Raw genomic sequence first — 17,798 nt, forward strand, 5'->3', positions numbered from 1 at the left:
ATCTGTCCCTGCCAATGCCAGCACACATCCCCAAGGTGTGCACACACGCTCTGTACATGCTCACACCCCTTCCTGCCAATATAAGCACGCACCCCCAGGGGTGCACACACGCTCTGCACATACTCACATCTGTCCCTGCAGTCTGAATTAAACAGTCACGGAGAGGCAGAAGAGGAGGAGGAAAGACGCAATGGGCACTGAGGTCCTGGGCCGGCTCCCCTCCCTACCTCGGGAGACACCCCTCATGTGATCCTGCTGTCACTCACCCTTCTGCCTCCATCCTCCATCCTCCCATATGGATCAGGAGGACGCCCACTGCACAGAGCTGTGATGAGCATGAACAGAAGATGGCAGGAGCTCATGCCAAGGTGCTGAGCACGGGGCCTATGGAGTGCTTCTTTCTGCTGTGGCTGATATCATTAAACAAGAGGCTGACACAGCTTCCGGAGAGAATGTCACTCACTGAGAAACTGAAACGTGTGACCTAGGAGCCTGTGAAGGTCTAAGAACCAACAAACCAAATGATTTTGTTTGTTTTTCAAACACTGTAGCCTGTTTTTTCTTTTTTTAATGCTCTACCTTGGGTATCATTTAGTTTAATTTCAAAGTAAGTCCAATAAATACACAAAATCACAGGACTGAGCATGGAGCATTGTTTCACTTCATGTCCTCCAGCCTTTAGGACACATTAAGGAAAGACATGATTCCAGGATTCCCATTAGAAAGGCTGCCCTGAGGCACCTGCTGGGACAGCCAAATTGCAGCTGTTGATGTTGCCCCCAAGCTGCTTGGATGAAGCAGAAGATTCCTGAGGTCTCTTCTCTTCTGTGCCTCACCCAGGAGAGAAGGTGGAGGGAGAAAGGTGAGAGAAGACAGGAAGAAGGAGGGGGGAGGGAGGGAGAGAGGAGGGGGAGGGAGAGAGAGAGGAGGGGGTAGGGAGGGAGAGAGGAGGGGTAGGGAGGGAGATAGGAAGGGAAGGGAGGGAGAAAGGGGGGGAGGGAGGGAGGGAGGGAGGGAGGAGGGGCATGTTCCATCCACCAAGGCAGCTGCACTGCAGAGAGAATGGAGGGTGTGTTGCCTCTCAGGACAGCAAGTTCAAGCTGTTTATAATTGTTAGTGTAAACAGTGACCAGCTGAGGACAGGGCTGTAATTGGAGTTGACAACATTTTATTTTCATAGTTGATATTGTGGACCTGGATCTAAAGCACCGTGCCTTGCCCTTTTGCCAGATGGGCCAATGCCTCTCTATACTTAAGTCTATTTGACTAAATACCTGATATTGACTAGGAATTATGTTGTGTAGGATACCCCTTACCACAGTAACGTCAAACTCACGTTCTCAATGCAATTTGCTCAGGGACTGGCTTCTAACTCTGGGTGGGAATGTTAAACTCAGTCCAGTTCAATTCAATAAGCATTTATCAAGAAAATCCTAGACCAAGAGCTGTGTTAGACACTGGGTAGGGGGTAATGGGGATACGAAGATGTAGAATTAGGACTCAAGAAGCTCAAATGCTCTCATTTAATTCCCTAATGCAATTACCCAGCTTCAACCTGAGGGCTGTAATGTCTAAATTCACTTTTTCTTCATTCCAGTTCTACATAACAAAGCATAAATAATAATAGAGGAATGATTCCGTGTTGGACTATTCAGTGGACAGAGAAGAGCATTCTGACCGGCGTGAGACACTGTCTCCATTTCCAGGGAGCCTGTGACGTGGCTGCACGGAGCACACGCGTGAAGATTCAGGAGCACGAGCGTCAGGTGACGGGAGGAGCACGGAGGCAGCACCAGACAGATGCCTGCCGAGGGGCCGCTGCAGCCGAGCTGGCCGGGAAGGTCACGGGAGCGGGCGCAGGCGTCTCCCTCCAGCCACACTTGGTTTTCATGAGGACGCGTGCAGGGAAGGGGATGACACCGAAATGCTGTGGTGCTGAGGGGAGGAGGGGAGGAATGCAGGGTTGAGGGCTGGCCACCACCCCTTGCGTCCCTGCCCCTATGAATGCTGCCAAAATCAGCCCCAATGGGGAGAAGTGAGGTGGCTGAAAGAGGTGGACAGACTTGGCTTCCATGGAATTCACAGATTCCAGTCATTAAAATTACCTTCTGAGTTTTCATTTGGAAAACTTTGCAAAGGTACTTAGGGACAAAAGGCAGAAGATGAAACCAACACAGTTGGGCTCAAACCGCCGCCCTTCTCCTCTCTGCATCCAACACCCACCCTGAGCCCCTGAGTGCAAGGACCCGGAGCTGCCCAACCCAAGGGCGCGGCCCCTGACCAGAGGAGGGAGCGGCACAGCGGGGCCCCCAGCATGTGGATGGCAGGATCTGTGCTATCTCAGTTCCAAGGCCCCAAGCAGAGAAGGCCTGGGGCTCCCAGCTGAAGCTTTGCTGTCTCCTCTGTCACCAAAGTCGAGAAGGACTGAGTGAGACCAACGCCGGACCTGCCGGCTCCTCAGTGGCTGCCGATGTGGCCCTCAGGCTGCGGGTGAGACTGTCTAGGGGAGCCCAGACAGCGGTGAGAATCACAGCCACGAGTGCTCCAGGGGACCCAAAACACAAGCGCAGCCTGAGGAAGGCAGCGACCGCTCAGATCCCCGTCCAGGCTTGTGTGCCACACTCCAGAGGCACACGGCATCAGAACATGGCGCTTTAAGTGGCTTTGTGGGGTGCAGGAACACAAAGTGGGGCCTCGAGTGGCTCAGAAGTCACTCCCACCAGACAGCGGGGACCTGGGCGGCCCCTCTGGACGTGGCTGGAGTCTCTCCAGGGCGGGCTCCAAAGTTCCACGGAGGAGGTGAGAGTCCGTCTTGCTCTGACCTGAGAAAGGCCCCTAATAGGTATCCTGAACATGCAGGCACACAGCTGGCTGACTCATCTGAAGGGACCTGCTGTTGCCACAAGCCAGGGAAGGCTGGAGAGAACTCGACTAACACAAGAACCTTGCCCAGGCACCCACCTGGGGCGCCCACGAGAAAACTAGGGAAGCTGTGAAGACGGAGGTCTGCACGGGGCTGGGAGAACCCAGGGAGGAGCCGCACTGGGGACCAGGTGGGACGGAGGGCTGGGCCTCACAAGCAAAGGACGGAGGCGCTCAGTGCCATGAAGATCCCGCTGCACCCACAGCTGCAGGCGTGGCTGGCAGCACGAGCTTGGTTGCAGGGGCCCAGGAGCACGTGTGTTTGGCAGGAGCTGCCCTCCTGGAGCCGCACTATGGGTACCGTCATTTTAGAGGCAGGCACCTGATATCAACGATGACAATCAACCATGCCACCCTGAATTATAGCCGTGTCCTCAGCGGGTCACTCTTTACGCTGACAATTACGAAGAGCTTGAACTCGCTGTCCCAAGAGGCGACAAGCCCTTCATTATCACGGCGGCAAGCCTCTGTGCGGCCCTCCACCCCCGCCGCTTCCCGTTGGGGGCAAGTGAAGTCCCGTGACGGTGACTCAGAGCCAGCCCAGTAGCTTCAGTGCAGGAAAAATCACAAACACTCAAACACATCCTAAACATGGGCAGTTGGTAGGAGCCGATTCCTCAATTCAACCTGTTCGGAGGCTTTCTGGGCTAGCACAGCTCTGATCACAGGCTTGCGCTTTCTGCTCCCTGTGAAGGGCGGCGAGGAGGCCGGGCTCTGCCATTCTGCAGGCTCCACTACGTGAAGTCTGCCCGGTGGCCTGTGCCAGACAGTGTGACCGTTGCCCGCAGCAAATACTCGGCACAGCAGAGCCGGCGTGGGGAAGAACAGAAAGTGCCCTGTAAACCCTCAGAAGACGCTAAGCCACGCACGGCCTCACGTGCACTGCGTGTCAATCACGGGAAGCAGGAAGGAGCTCTTAATAGTTCCAGTAAATGCAAAGGCCGCCCTGGAAAACTGCGTGAAACTTTCTGACGACTCACAGGTGAGGAGCCACTGCCTGAGACACAAAGGTAAAGAATTAATCTGAAACTGCATATTATAAAACTTATTTTTAAATGACGGTGCTTAATTGAAAAGACTCCCAAAGAGTACTGCATTAGAAAGTGACAGAGTGAAACCGTGAGGCTGACCACAGGAGTCCCTGGAAAATTCACCAATGGGGACATTGTTTCCCAGTGTCAGAACTAGGAAACAGAAGAACCGCACCTGATAAAACATTCAATTAATCACTTGAGTCCTCCCCACATACGAAGCTATGTTAAAAAGTGTTCCCAGAAGCTAAAGTGAGCAGGAGGGCTGTGAACACACAAAGAAAGAGCCACTTCGTCTGCGGACCACGACAAAAGAAACGCTAATGAGTGCCTATGACATGCTGGAGTCCAGGGCTCTGGGTACAGCTGTGACGGGGACACTCAGGGTTCCACTGTCCAGATGGGAAAACAGGGTGGAAACACCAGGGAGCCTGTCCCAAGGTGCAGAGCCAGTGAATGGTGGTTCATACTGGGCCAATCCCAGCTGCCAGGCTCTGGGGCTCCTGGGGACAGAAGCCTGTTGACTTCACTCTGGTGTGTGAGAGGCGGCAGCATCCCCCAAAGGAGCCTGGAGAAGTGGTGTTACCCTCCATCCCTCCATCCCCTGTCCCCGGTGTTACCCTCCGCCCTGTTCCCAGAGTTACCCTCCGTCCCCCCATCCCCGGTGCTACCCTCTGTCCCCTGTCCCCAGTGTTGCTCACCATCCTCCTCACCTCCGGGCCCCTCTCCCTGTCCTCCCTCATTTTCCTGTTCACCCAGAGCACATCACATGACTCTTCCCTTTTCAAGAGGCTCAGCTATACCCAGAGGCATTCCAGCCTATTCAGGACAGGACACACACCCTGGGGAAATGCTAACACAGGGTCGGAAGGGCCTGAGACCCTCACTGTCACCCAGGAAGGATGGAAGAGCCCACGGTCATGCTGCTTGTGAGGCAGGATGAAAACATCTGTGTCCAAAATATTATTTTCACTAGAACTGTTCAGACCATCCGTGAACGAATCAGTTAAATACCAGCAAGGGCCATTCCCACTTATTCTCTGGCTACAGTTTTCCACCCACCAGCTACCACACTTCTAGGAATTATCCCTAATGCAGTATCAGCGCCTTGTGCCTTTAGGAAAACCTCTTTCTCTCCAGCTTTGTCCTCCTTCCACAAAAGGTGCCTCTGACTGCCTCACTCACCGTACCAGGATTTCGCTCGGCTACAGAGGAAAATCTGCATGGGGCTCAGAGGTGGGTGGTCCCCTCATGGGCAGCAGCTCTGTGACATCCTCCGAGGAGCCTGGCCCAGGCCTGCCCCACACACCAGGACTCTGCCTTCTGGCCCTCGGGCCCCCGAAGCTGCTTTCCCTCCAGGGGTCATGCCTCGGGCAAGAAGGCCGGACAAGAGCCCAGGGCTGCTGTGGGTCGGGAAAGTCTCCTGACACCTCCCACTCCAGGACCCCCCATCAGCATCCCAGCATCTGGACCTGTGTCACCAGCCGCTCTGCCGTGCAAGAGAATTGGATTTTCAGCTGGGTGTGCTGCTTCCCTAAACAAAGTAGGGTGTTGTTACTGAGGAAAAAGGAAAAAGCTAGCATCTTCCTGGCAACCCCACGACATCCAGCCACTGGTTCTCACCACCCCAGAGATGTCCATCCAGGGCAGATAGTGTCTTCAACCAAGCGCCACTGACCCAGAAGTGCAGTAATTAGTACACTTTCACCAGAATCACCCACTCCTTCACCTTTACACCCAAGAAAAACATGTTTGCCAGGCAAATTAGATGTCCAGGAGGTGTAAGGAAACCCCAAGCCTGCTTTAAGCCTCAGACTTTTGAGACCGTTGAGGGCTGTGCGCACAAGAGCAAGGCTGCACCCGAAAGCTCTGCTCCTGCCGGACGTCATGGACAGACCACACGGCTCAGCCACATGGACCCTTCCAGGACTTCACGAGAGGGACCTCCGTGGTACATGCAATGATGTGCACTTCGTTCAGCCTCGAACAGACCACGTCCTCGTTACAGGGTCGGTGGTCCACCTCCTGCCATCAGCTCCCCACCTCACCGAGGGTCTGCATCTGCATCTGTCATAACTTTGCTGTTTTACCCGGGTACTAAAATGCAGCATCGGAATGTTTAAAGGTCTTTAAATATCAACCCTCCGGGTGCAGTTCTTGGCACTTTAATGCGGTCACTCGATGCAGGCCTCACTCACAACTCTGAGGTAGCTCATACCTTTCCTACCTAACCAAGGAAGAAACGAAGGCATGGAAGGTGCAGCTCCTAAGGAGCAGATTAGGATTCAAACCAGTGATCTTCGTCACATGCTGAGCTACCTCCCAGGCTGAGATAACATTCAAAATTAACCAGGTAGAACAGCGTTCCATAAATCAGCCAGAAATGGTCCTTGTGGATGGGCCTCTGGTTATTCCCTGAAGAACAAGACCATTCGCCCAAAAATCCACCTGTGTCACACTCAAATGTTTACATATACAATTATTTTTAAAATACCCCAATCAAGCATGTTCACAGCCATTTAGAGCCATACAAATTGTCTGCTTTGCTTACAATCAACCCAAGACCTCTGTCGGCAAAGGGCACGGTGCCAGGTCCAGAGAAGGTGGGACAGAGACACAAACAGGAACCGCTCCGTTTCTTTGGGAGCCTCGCTCTGATGGGCCCGCGAAGACATGGCGCAGACGGCGGGGCACAGGCAGAGGGCAGGCCAGGAGAAGGGGCTGCATTGCCGGGAGGCAGTGCTTTGAGCTCTAATGGATGGAACACTGCTAACCAGCGAAGGTGGAGAGAGGGCAGCCGTCTGACAGGACGAAGAGGCAGCAAAGCACAGTTGGCCTCGGGGAACCGGAAGCCACAGGGACATCAGGCTGGGTGCTGCTGTCTGCTGGCCACCGGCTGGGAGACTGTACTGGGCCTGGAGGGACATCCCTGACACTCCCCACTGGATGCCAGGGGCACCCCCAGCCCCAGGTGAGAACCACGGATCCCATGGTGAATGAGGACAGCCTGTGGGAAGTAGGGCTGGGACAGCTCTGCACGGCTTAATAGGAAAGTTGGGTTCTATTTTGTGGGGTTTTGGTCACGCCAATGGCCGGTCAGTGCTGTCCATCAGGAAGTGATTTGAGGATAGATTAGAGAAGGGGCTGCCAAGGCCAGCTGGGCATTCGCTGCCTGGGTCCAAGGAAAAGGAAATAAAGGCTGGCGATGTGACAGTGTGGGGGAGCACAGAGGGAAGGAACTGGTGGAGACACAGGACTGGCTCCGCACAGGGCCACGAGCAGCTACCCGGGGGTCGTCCTATTAATTCTCCTTAGGGTCCAAGAGGCGGCTGTGAGGATCCCTCTCCTGAGGACAGAACTGCTCCAGAGCCACACAGCGAGGATCCAAAGAACCAAGATCCCGGCCAGCTCCAAAGTGGGCGATCTTGACCCCTCACCCGTGGTCCTGAGGCAGGGATCAGAGCCCCCTGGACACACAGACCCTCCCAGGAACTGCAGGAAGGGGAAGCAGACGCCCCGGACCAGCGGCAGGACCCAGGGTTTCTGCCCTCCAGGGCACATTTGGACCAGCCACTGCACAGGTGGACACACGGTGCTTTAACCCGCGCTGGGGAAAGGAGCCCTCGCTGTCAGGATGGAAGGGTGGAGACCCCACCCTCGATGGGGACCGGCCTCCCTACTTTAACCCGCGCTGGGGGAAGGAGCCCTCACTCTCAGGGTGCAGACGGCAGCTCGATCGGGCTGGCCTCCCTGCTAGGCACAGCCTGAGCCACATGACGAAGTCCAGAGAGGATTACCATTGTACACCTGGCCCAGCTTCCGGCAGCCCCCGACCAGGCCACTACCCTCACTCCAACAGCCCGGTCCATCACCAAGCCCCACCCTCTTCTGCCAGCCCTGCCCCCACAAGGCCCCTCCTCTCGCTGCAAGTCCCGCCCCCAAGGCTCAGCTTGCCTGCAGCCCCGCCCCACTGGCTCCACCCCATCGCCTGCAAGCCCCATCCCCAAGGCCCAGCTCATCCCCGCCTACGAGGCTTCACTCCTCACCTGCAAAGAGCCACCCCTTACTAAGCTCCTCCCATCACTTGCACAGCCCCGCGCAACATAGCACTACGCCCTCCAGGAGCCCCTTTTTTCACCCGCGCAGCCCCGACCTTCACCAGGCCCCACTCATCTGCATAGACACGCCTCTCGCCACGTCCCACTTCTCCCTTGCCCACTTACCCCTCCTTCTACTGTCCACATCCTGCTGCTGGCCCCACCCCGCCCCTTTCGTCAAGCCGGCCGCGCCCCTTTTACCCGTGAGCACGCTTCTCCCCTTGCCGCCTCCTTCGGCATGTCGGCCCCGCTCCTCCCGCCCATCGCCCTCTGCACCGCCCTCCCGCCCGTCCCAGAGCAGTGGAGGCCCGCCCTTTTCATCTACAGCCTATCGCAGAGGACGTTGCCGTTCGCGCTGACCAATAGGAGTGGTGGCCGTCACGGCAAGCCCCGCCCCACGCCCTACGTCGCGTTAAGTGGGGTCCCTCGCCAGCCCCGAGCTGGTCTTACGCCATGTGGCGCTGTGGCGCGCGGAGGGGGTTGAGTTCTCTGAGGCGGCTGAGCGGCGGGTGAGGCGCTGCGGTCGGCGGCTAGAAGTGCTCGGCGTGCTGGCTCCCGGGAGAGGAAGGTCCAGGGCGGGCCGGAGACGTAGGGGTCCCTGCGCCCAAGCCTTGCAGCTCCCCGCACTGTGGGCGCCCCGCACCCCGAGGCCCTGCCGGGGCCTTCCTTGGGCTCCCACATCCGGGGTTCTGAGGCCGGAGGACCCCGGGGCCGATGCCCCGGGCTGGGGGCCGGGTCTGCCCGTGGCGCTCCCGGCAGGGCCCTCCTTTGGAGTGGGCTTTAATGGGGGTAGTAAATGGGGCCGGCAGTTGCGGTTCTCGCTGGTGTCTTTGCTCCTAGTTCATTTTTGTTGGAGGCCGAGTCCTTAAGAGACCCGAGGCGCCCACAGCCCACTCTTAAAGTCCGGCTGTGTTCAGAGAACTGAAGCCTCCCGGAATTTAACTTTTTTTGGTTTTTTAACGACTCAGTTTATGGGGGAAAAAATTGACGAAGCGGTTTAGTGCTCATGGTAATCCACGAGCCAGTATTTAATGTAACAGTTCAGCGCTGCCGGCCCAGGCCGGGGGGAGACACGGGGCGTCCGTGGCGTGAGTTTGGCAGCAGGTTACTGGAAAGTTCGGGGGAGACCCTGGCCTTACCGCTCATGGGTTTCCTATCATGTCCTTGCTCATAAGTAACTTCTTAAAATGCGTCTCTGTCCCATAATTCTGAAATTTGCTAAATCAGTAAGCAAATGTTGACTACAGCATATCTTCATAATGTTGACAGTGACTGAATAGGTGTTTTCTTTTCCCCTGTATATATCTTTAAAATATTTTGGTGGGATATATTAATGTAGAAAAGCCCGTAAGACATATAGTACAATTTGAGAAAATAAAGTGTTTTTTTTTTTTTTTTTTTTTTTTTTTTGAAGAGACGGGATCTTGCTCTGTTGCCCAGGCTGGTTTAGAACTCCTGGGCTCAAGTGATCCCCCTCCTCAGCCTCTCACATTGCTGGGCTTACAGGCGTAAGCCATCTCATCCAGGTGAGAATAATTAGAAAAGAAGTAGGTTGGGCGCGGTGGCTCACGCCGGTAACCGCAGCATGTTGAGAGGCCAAGGCGGGCGGACCACTTGAAGTCAGGAGTTTAAGACCAGCCTGGCCAACATGGTGAAACCGCGTCCCTACTAAAAATACAAAAATTAGCTGGGCGTGGTGGTGAGCACTTGTCGTCCCAGCCACTCAGGAGGCTGAGGCAGGAGAATTGCTTGAACCCAGGAGGTGGAGGTTGCAGTGAGCCGAGATTGCACCACTGCACTCTAGCCTGGGCAACAGAGCAAGACTCTTGTCTCAAAAAAAAAAAAAAAAAGTGTCCGCATGACCAAGCTGAAGATTTCCCCTAACTGCTCATAACCCTCTCCCTCCCGCTTAGATTAGCACTATCATACAGAAATGTCCTTGCTTTTTAAAAATATTTTACCATCTCTATGCATTCTGACAGTATCTTGTTACCTGCTTGAATAATACCTGTTTAGGATAATACTGTATCGTGTGTATCTTTTGTTTAACATTATGTGACCTTCATCTTTGTTATATGCAGTTGTAGGCACTTTTGTTGGTTAGTTTTTTTTTTAATTGAATGATTAGTCTGCAGTTTATCCATTCGCTGTCGTTACACCTCCAGGTGAGTTGAGTTTGGGACTATCAGAGTTTGTGCTGACAATCTTGTCTGTGAGTGCTGGTGCAGCAGTGTAAGGTGTGGAGGATGTAGACCAAGAGGTGAACGGATTTCCAGTATTCAGATTTTTTTTTTTTTTTTTTTTTTGACGCCCAGGCTGGAGTGTAGTGGCGTGATCTCGGCCCACTGCAACCTCTGCTTCCCGGTTTCAACGATTCTCCTGCCTCAGCCTCCCAAGTATCTGGGACTACAGGCACCTGCCACCACGCCTGGCTAATTTTTGTATTTTTAGTAGAGACTGGGTTTCACCATATTGGCCAGGCTGGTCTGGAACTCTTCGGCTTCCCAAAGTGCTGGGATTACAGGTGTGAACCACCATGCCCTGCCTGCTTAGCTTTCTAAAGAATGCCAAGTGTTTTTCCAAACTTGTTCCACTCTGTACTCCCTGTGGGACAGGTAGCAGTGTACGTAGCAGTATGAGAGCAGTATGACTAGCAGTGTGTGAGAGCTCCTGGTAATATTAGGCTTTTTAAAAAGTTTTCACCAATTCGGTAGGCATGTAATGGGATTTAACTGTAGTGTGAATTTCTTCCAATATTTTGAAGGCTTGTGAGGATTCTGTGAGGAAAAGAAGCCCTTTTGTTTAAGAGTTTCTTAAGGGGAATTTAAACCATAATTGTATTATAGTTATTTTTGAACATGTATAAAGAAAAGGTTTCCAACACTGAAGCTTTAGGTAAGATAAAAGGTCATTAAAATGGGAAGGGTCTTACCAGAAATTAGTTTTCTGGAATGTGCAAGATTTTGGAAGATGCAGTATTTAATTTTTATCTAATTAATGATCTTTATCATGTAAGAGTATTTTCACTATGTGGCTGAATAATGTTAGCCAGATAATTTTCCTGCAGCTCATCTAACTTAGATGACCTTTAGTCTAGACATGCACACCACAGAGCGTGGCGATGGAACAGTAACCGGGCTTGTGAGAGGGCTCTACACTATCAACTAGGAGACAAGATCCACGGATTCACCATAAACCAGGTATGGGTCCTTCTCGGCACCTCCTCATAAATCCACATACATTGCAGGTGTGGTTTCTGGCACAGGTACGGACCCTTTAGGGTGGAGACTAGCCTTGTCCTCGTGTCCCAAGGCCCTGGCCCAGCTCCTGTTGCATGATGGCTACTCGGCTGAACAAAGCTTGTGAGAGAAATGACCCCCGGTCCCTTCCTGGAATCCCGCGAAGCCTGATTCTTGTCAGATTTGAGAGAGTAACACTTCCAGCTGGGTCTGTCATCAGACACACTCAGGTTTCTGCAGCCAAACCTGATGATTCGCTGAGTGTGAGCACGAAGACTCAGTGCCCTGATCTGTTCAGTCAGGTTTTGCCATCAAATAGTTTGCTCTAAACTTCTGCAGAATCTTTCAGTTTTCTGAGCCTTTTGGGTTTCAAAATTATAAAGAAGAAATTGTGGACTTATACTTACTTGGGTTTATATTAAAATGGATTCATTTTTGTTTTGTTATTTGCTTAAGTCTTTTCCTTTTTTTTTTTTTTTTTTTTTTTTTAGCATAGTAACTAAAAATGACCACACTTCACATATTTGGCCAGCTGTTGGCTCTGTGCTATGCTTGATGTTGTAGCAAATTTAAAAAACAACTTACCATCTAGAAAGACTGATGCAGCTGTGACTGGAAGCACATGGTGGATGCCATGCGGAGGGCCAAGGACAAGGGTGGGAGCTGCTGCTGCTGCTGCTGCTGCTGCTGCTGGGGGGAAAGGGAAGAGCTCCTGGAGAGGGTGGTGTAAGAAAGCAGCTGCCTCTGGGCAGGGCTCCGGCAAGGGAACCAGCGCAGTGACTAGGGGGTCCCAGGCAAGGTCCAGGCATGGGAGTCCTGACAACAGACTCAGAGCATTTGCGAAATCCTGCAAAGTGAGGGCAAAGACACCTCACTCTGGGTGAGGCCCTTATTAATAGTAGCCAGTACTATAAACTCACTCCTTTATTTTTCAAATTTTATAGAAATGTACTTATTTTTGAGACTGGTACTCACCATCTCACCCAGGCTGGAGTGCAGTGGGATGATCTGGGCTCACTGCAGCCTCAAACTTCTGGGCTCAAGCGATCCTCTCACCTCAGTCTCCCAAGTAACTGGGACAAGGTGCCCCCACGCCTGGCTCATTGTGTGTGTGTGTGTGTGTGTGTAGGTGGAAACTTGCTTTGTTGTCTAGGCTGGTCTCAAACTCCTGGGTTCAAGTAATCCTCTTGTCTTGTGTATTAGTCTAATCTCACACTGCTATGAAGAAATACCCAAGACTGGGTAATTTATAAAGAATGACCTAAAGAGTAAAGAGGTTTAATTGACTCACAGTTCTGCATGGCTGGGGAGGCCTCAGGAAACTTACAATCGTGGTGGAAGGCACCTCTTCACAGGGTGGCAGGGAAGAGAATGACAAGTGAAGGGGAAAGCCCCTTATAAAACTGTCAGATCTCGTGAGAGCGTACTCACTGTCACGAGAATAATATGGGGGGAACCGCTCTCATGATTCAATCACCTCCTACCAGGTCCCTCCCACAACATGTGGGGATTATGGGAACTACAATTCAAGATGAGATTTGGGTGGGGACGCAGCCAAACCATATCACCTTGGTTTTCCAAAGTGCTGGGATTAAAGGTGTGAGCCACTGTGTCCAGCCATAGAAACTTATGATAAGTCATGTTTCTTGTTTGAGAAATAGCTACCATGAGCGCTATTATTATTAAAGCTATATATTGTTAGAAAGCAGACATCTCACTGTATCTGCTGATTTTAAATGCATTGATCATCTGTTACAAAGTACGGTAAGCTTGGAAACGAGTAATTTAACAGCGGTAGATGATGCAGGTCGTAGTGGGCCACTTATGCATGGTGGTTGGATGGCAGGCTCCCTAGATTGGGCTGAGGAGACCCGAGGTCTCACCTCTGCCAGCGACTTGCTGTGTGTGCTTGGCCAGGTGACTCATGGCACCCGGACGGAGTGGGTGGCAAGTGTTGTGATCACAGGGACGTGGTATGTGATTGAGGGAGAGGGCCGGCTGGCATGACTGAAAGAGAAGACAGTTTCTTTCATACCGAAAAGTATGGACACTTACCAGGAGGCTTACCTAAAGTAAGGTCGGGGGCCAGAGTATGGAGCCACTGCCTCATCTCAAGAATAGCTACAACTTACTGTCCTAGGACAAAGGGGAAATGAGGCTTGAGACTCAATAATTTTAGTAGAAATCTGTTATATTTTACAATTTCACTTTTCATTTGTACCCAGCTAGTGATTATACTCTGTATCCATTTTCCACACAAAATCCCAAGGACCTTCAGAATCTCCTCTCGGTGTATTTGGACGCCACCTTTTTCCCATGTTTACACGAGCTGGATTTCTGGTATGTCATGAGTGATTAACTAGTTGATGCAGACTTTAGTATTTGAGTCACTGTCAGCTTATAATTATTTGTCCTCAGGCAGGAAGGATGGCGGCTGGAACACGAGAATCCTAGCGACCCCAGACACCCTTGGTCTTTAAAGGAGTCGTCTTTAGTGAGATGAAGGGAGGGTTTGTAAGTTTTCTTTCTTTTTAATGTTGTGTTCAGCTTACCTTACCCATGTACAGAACCATGATACAGACACATCTGGAAGGTGGTTGATTTTTATATAATATTCTCATTATAGGTGACATGTTCTTGGATTAGCTAGGTCAGTGCTGTGAGCAGAAGCCAGGGGATTAGCAGGGCCAGGATGCTGTCTCAGACCATGTCTGACGACCCCCGTGTATGATCTGCAGCGAGAGAAAAGCTCTTTTCATACCACTATCAACACATTGTCTTTTTCACTCATTCTTGCCCAAGTACATGGTGTACTTTCTAGAGGCTGCGTGGCGAGGTGTGTGACACGCACCAAGCTGCATACAGAGCAGATGGGGGAGTCCAGCTTCACCTCTGACCCAGACACTACAGAGGTTTGCAAAAAAGGCAACACAGCATCACTCTAAGTAGTCAGTTTTTTACTTTGTTATGAGAAATATTTTTCAAACATATTTATATTATCATGTAATGATGGCTTACCTTAATGCATAAGTAGTTTTTAAATGTCTCAGCTTTAATTTAGAATATAGAAAAATTATATAAACACACACAGGCACCTACACAGGCAAAAAAGCCCACATAATCAAAAGCTGCTTGGGTCCTCATTAAAACCCATTTATGCCTCGTGTTCCATTATTGGAATCCTAAGCTTGTGGGAGTTATTTATATCCTACAGCTCAAGGTCATTGCCAAGGTCTGAATTTTTACAAAAAAAATTGCAACCTCAGGCATAAATGGGTTAATTTTTCAGAGTGTAAAGGAGCCTTGAGACCATTTTGGATTAAGAGCTGCTGTCCTGGGCCCGTGTCTTCATGTCCCCTTGTGACTTTGACAACCTGCCTGTGCTGGTGTCCCTGGGGCTTGTGGGTGGCCTGCTCTCTGACTCCCGTAGCCCCCCTCAGCTGGTGAACTATTTCTTACCTTTCATTCTCAATTTGGTGGTCTTTTCTTCCAAGGAGCCTTCTTAAAACTCAAGTTAGGGTGAGAGCTTCTCCCCACTTCCCTCCTGGCTGGTGGGCAGACCTGGTGATCCCTCCAATTTGCAACACACATCAAAAAGTCCATTGTTCTCAATCCTTGGGTCCTGTGCATGGGTGATGAGTGATTGAATACGGTGTTAAACAATGCCTGCAGGGGTGTCTTTTTTTTTTTTTTTTTGTTACCATTAGAACAGTTTTATTTGCAAAGTATTACAGGCATATGCACCAGAATGTGATCAATTGGCTATATTGTAAGTAATGTATGTGTGTATTATTTTAAATGTATATATTCTTATTTATTTCACATTTCAAGACAGACAATGAGAGGATATTCCCCCAGCACCTTCAAAATAGACTTCTTCCCGACCACACGTACTCAGTGGTCTCCAGGGGTGACCCACTGTGCATCCCGGAGCTTATGTGGGAGAAGCTTAAGCAATTTCATACCACTCACTATCACCCAAGCAATGCTAGGTAATATTTTGTTGGAAAAGTTTGATGGTGGATTGTGGAAAGTTAACTTGTGTGTGTTCTTCCAATTTCATGACATGGTGTCTCTCACATTTAGCAATGCTTAGCTTCGAGCCTCTCCTTGGCATGGAGAAGTGCTCTTCCGATAGTGGATGCAGTCACAGAACCTTCATCACATCCTCACTTTCTGATCTATCGCTTGTTTCTTATGTCACTAGTATAAGGTCATTATAGTAATAATATAGTTATACGTATCCTATAAAACACTAATAATTTACATATAAATGCGAATGTAAAAACATATTTGCAAGGTTAGTTTATATAAAAACAATTATGAAAACTTTCAAGTATACAGAAAAGTAGACTAGGATAATGAGCCCCTAAACACTTATCACATAATAGATATCCTTTTCCTTGTGAAGTTTTTGGAAGTAAATTATAAATGTCATCATTTACCACTAAATATTTGAATTTGTGACCTGAAAACATGATTTTTTCTTACATGAGCTAATGCCATTTTCAGTTTTAATAGAATAAAACATACTTTCATAAAACTGCCTATTTCTTATTCCATATTCACATTTTCTAGTTGGCCCCAAAGTGTTTGCTGCACAGGGTCCCACAGATCACACCTGGTCAGCCCGGGTCTCTCCTGGGCACCCTCTCGGGGACGGCAGAGAAGTGTGCAGGCCGGGTTTCCTCCAGGCGCTCTCACTTTCCAGGTGTCCTGGCTGCTCCTGTGTGGTGTTGGGTGCCATGTTCCTGTGTTTCCTGAGAACTGGAACTTAGATCCAAAGCCTTAGTTTGAGTCAGGCTGCGCCTTTTTAAGCAGAGTCCCTCGTGGGGAGTTCTGCATTGATGGCCACATCCTACCATCGTGTGAGGCCTGCTTGCCTCCACCGGGGGGTCTCACACCAGCAGGGTGCATGCTGAGAGTCGGCCACTGTCTTGTGAAGATCTGCTTTCTCCCTTCAGCCACAGACCATCTGGTGCACTTGAGTTTCTGGTGTCCTGTGATAATTCCTCATCAACCTATTAATGGTTTTCATATTCATTGAGGATTATTGCCTGAATCATTTATTAGAGTTTGTGAAGTTTTCAAATTCTGTAATTCTTCATTCGTTTGCTGGACTTCTTCAAAGAAGAGCTCCACATCAGCTGGGGCTCTTGGGTTATCTTGAAATATGGTTCTGTGGAAAAGGCAGGGGCGGCTGCTCTCCCTGGGAAGTCCAGTTTGAGGAGGAGGGGTGGTGCAGGAACTACCTCTAATGTTGACAGAAGAAGCTGTCTTTTTTTTTTTAAAGACAGGGTCTGGTTCTGTCCCCCAGGCTGGACTACAATAGCATGGTCTTAGCTTACTGCAGCCTCAGCCTCCTGGGCCACCTCAGCCACCTGAGTAGCTGGGACTACAGATGTGCACCCCCATGCCCAGCTAGTGCTAATGTTTTTTGTAGAGACAGAGTCTCGCCGTGGTGCCCAGGCTGGTCTCGATCTCCTGAGTTCAAACAGTCTGCCCACCTTGACCTCCCAAAGTGCTGGGATTACAGGTGTGAGCCACTGCACCCAACATGGAGAAAAGAGTTCTTTCTTTTCTTCTTTTTTTCCCCCCAGTCGTCTTTGTTTTGTTTTTTAGTACCACTGTGACCTCACAAATATTTCTGTATATGTATATATTTGAGACCATGTGATCAGATGGAATTTATTTATTTTTATGCCGACATTTGCCACAGCTGTTGGCCCATTTTGGTCTCACTTCTTTGGTTTGTATGCCCCCATCCCCACCTCCCTAACGCAGGCACAGCCAGGCCTTCCTCCTCCAGAGGCTCAACTGTCTGTTTCCCAGGGAGCTCTGATTTCTGTGGCTAGTGGGGAAGGGCCTTTGGAGAGTAGCATCGGGACACTAGGGGTGGTGATTGCTCCTGGATTCTCTCAACCCCGAGAGTGTAAAATTTGTTTCTAAATTCTAGAATGAGAAATTTCTGAAGGTTCTTTAAGATACTAGTTCCCCAAACCTTAACCATAGCTCAGACAACATAGTAAAGAAAAAGATAAATTCTGTCATTGTAACCTTTTTCTTCTGGTTGAATAAATGTGTTATCTTTATTAACATGTATAACCTTGAACTTGTTGCCAAAAATTGACTTTTGTGAAATTGTCAGTTGGATTACTCTATTACTGTACCTAGGGTTATAAAGTATTTTAACAAATACTTCGTTTGGTTTTTGTCACATCTCTAGATGAAGTTTAAAATGAAAGATCAATTTCTGGCTAGGTGTGTTGGCTCATGCCTGCAAATTCAAGCACTTTGGGAGGCTAAGATGGGAGAATTGCTTGAGGCCAGGAGTTTGAGACCAGCAAGAGTAACCGTGAGAACCCATCTCTAAAACTTAAAAATTAGCCCACTGGGCATGGTAGCTCAAACCTGTAATTCTAGCACTTTGGGAGGCCGAGGCGGGGAGATCACCTGAGGTCAGGAGTTCAAGACCAGCCTAACCAACGTGGTGAAACCCTATCTCTACT

The 17,798-nt window shown here is 50.3% G+C and overlaps 1 pseudogene; it reads right to left on the reverse strand.

Annotated features, from left to right (window-relative positions):
* Window positions 1–1,151: 1,151 nt before the first annotated feature.
* On the reverse strand, window positions 1,152–8,184 carry LOC119621361 (uncharacterized; annotated as a pseudogene).
* Between the last annotated feature and the right edge of the window lie 9,614 nt (window positions 8,185–17,798).

This window comes from Chlorocebus sabaeus, unplaced genomic scaffold, assembly GCF_047675955.1.
Source record: "Chlorocebus sabaeus isolate Y175 unplaced genomic scaffold, mChlSab1.0.hap1 unalloc_scaffold_159, whole genome shotgun sequence".
Classification (NCBI taxonomy): Eukaryota; Metazoa; Chordata; class Mammalia; order Primates; family Cercopithecidae; genus Chlorocebus; species Chlorocebus sabaeus.